General features: G+C 28.0%; 1 long non-coding RNA gene across 1 annotated transcript; it reads right to left on the bottom strand.

Annotated features, from left to right (window-relative positions):
* Positions 1-773: 773 nt before the first annotated feature.
* LOC128651885 (uncharacterized) lies at positions 774-1,381 on the bottom strand. The gene is made up of 3 exons (XR_008401209.1): positions 1,221-1,381; positions 999-1,052; positions 774-920 (listed from the first exon to the last, which is right to left on the bottom strand). It is a non-coding gene; the product is annotated as an uncharacterized LOC128651885 (long non-coding RNA).
* Positions 1,382-2,535: the final 1,154 nt, after the last annotated feature.

Below are 2,535 nucleotides of genomic sequence, written 5' to 3'. Positions count from 1 at the left end.
TCAAATACCTTGGTTTAATTTAATAATTAAAATTGATAGAATTGTGTATATATATATATATATATATATATACATATATATATATATATATATATAATTTTATTTTTATATAAGAGAAATTACATAGTTTGATACCAAAGTTGTGTTGTGTTATTTATATATCTATATATCTCTCTCTCTCTCTCTCTCTCTATATATATATATATATATATATATATATATATATATATATATATATATATATATATATAAATACATTTTTTTTTAATTAAAAATAGAATTTATATAGTTTATAACCAAAGTTGTGTTGTGTTATTTATACATATCTTTTTCTCTTTTTGAATAAAAAATGAATATTTTGAAACAAAAAAATGGTTCGTTATTTACTTTGAATAAATTTTTTTTATTTATTAATATTTATTAATATAAAAAACTTTATTAAACAACAAAAATTAACATCAAAACAGTGAACTCTAATAAACATTAACCAAGGCTATAAGTGCGTTAAATATTTTAGAACCCGTAACTTGAAGGTATATATGGAGAATAGAATTAGAAATCAGGATGTCGTCTATTCAAGAACTCTAACTTTTTCTGATAATACTCCTTTTGCACTGTTAATTGTTCTTGAAGTATATTATTTCTTTGTTTTTCCAATTCTATCATTTGTTTAAAAAATTCATTTTGTTCGTTTCTGAAAGACAATGCCATATCTGTTAATCTTTCAACCTCATTTGGTCTCTCCGGTTCATCTATCGGGCATTGTTCTGCATCCTCAATCTCTTCCTCACATTCTGATTCCTCTACATGTGGTGTTTCAACTTGTGTTGATGTTTGTCCCTCTATTTGTGTCTCATCATCATCATCCTCCTGACAAACTGTGTCAGTCACAAGTGGTTGTAATGTGATTTCTATTTCATCTATGAATGTAAAAAATAATTATTTTAAAAAATTAATAAAATTAATTTAAAAAAAAAAAAAAAAAGGTCAATAATTACCATCAAATAATGTAATTGACGAATCTTGCATAGTTTGTAGTAATCCCATGACACCTGTAACAAAAATACATTGATATTCATATATATGTTTTTAAATTAAATATCTTTACATAAACAGAATTTTCATGGCGAAAAGTAAGAAACGTAGTAATACATATTCATTGTCCATTCTTTTCATTAATACAAATGATATTATCATTTTTGTAATATACTTGTACTTACTGGTAGTTTCTTCCCTGCATGGTATACCACATGAAGATGTTGTGGGTTGTTCACTAGTCAACTCAGACTCGGATGGTAGGTCCACCTGGGCATTTTCTAATTCATTTTCTAATGCCTGTTCATGTTCTTCTATAGTAGATATAAACAAATTAAAATTTAATTAAAATTAAATATTGAGAAACTGAATATACAAAATACATGTTAAAGAAATAGTGTAGTGTAAATTATTATTTCATTATTCTGATAGAGCATTGAATTTCAAAAAATGTTTATAATTCAATACTATTAAAATTTTTATATTTTCTTCTTTTTGGATTATCTCTCATTTCCCAAACAAAAAATCTAAGTTTAGAAGCGTGGCCATTTTTGGGTGTGACACCTGTTTAGCGCTTGCTGATTGGTTTCTTTTTAAATGTAGCCAGCCAATTAACAAGCGGTATCCAGGTCCTCATCCAAAAATGGTCCTGCTTCCAAGCTTACAAGCATACTTTGTTCAATACATATTAAAATAAAAAAAATAAAAAATATTCATATAAAAAAATTATTAACAGGGTATGCTCTGTCTGAATCTTGAAATATAAGTTAAGAATATATTATACTATTCGTTTAATAGCAATCAATTAGATATTTACCTCGAAAATCCATGGTATCTGATGGTACATCAAGTCCCACCACGACAGCATCCCCCATCCTGGCATACAGCATCTGTTCGTAGTCAAGCAGTTCAGCCCTATATGCGGGGCCTCCACCAGTTCCTTTTGATAACTGCTTTTCCTTGCATACTTTTCTTTTAATATTCTTACGAATATCATTCACCCGCTTCCGACAGGCCCTGACGTCTTTCGGAAAACTACCCTCTGCTGACACAGCACGACTAATTTGTTCCCAAATAGCCTTTTTTCTTTGAGGGTTGACAGATTTTGCTTGATATCCGATAATAATATCGTAATGTTCGATGACCACTTCAACTAGAATACAGTTCTGTCGATGACTAAACATCACACTTCGGCCACTTTTCGTTTTTCCAGCTAGTCCAGTAGCCATCGCAAATTTAGATCCAAAAATGGTGCTAATAAAAATAGTGTCTTCGTTAGAAGTCAGAATAAAGTAATGAACAATTATCACTAACAACTTTTGTTCCAGAACGTTACAGAAATGGGGCGTTATATGAATAGATTACTGAATAATTTAAATAAAATTAGTAACTGTAATTTGATTGCACAATTAGAATTTACTTTATTCCTATTGGTCAAATGTGTATTTTTTTCAAATTGATGTGTTTTTATTATTATATACATTCTTTTTTAAAATTCAA

The sequence above is a fragment of the Bombina bombina genome, chromosome 3 (assembly GCF_027579735.1).
Source record: "Bombina bombina isolate aBomBom1 chromosome 3, aBomBom1.pri, whole genome shotgun sequence".
Classification (NCBI taxonomy): domain Eukaryota; kingdom Metazoa; phylum Chordata; class Amphibia; order Anura; family Bombinatoridae; genus Bombina; species Bombina bombina.
This window is presented reverse-complemented; position numbering and strand designations above follow the sequence as displayed.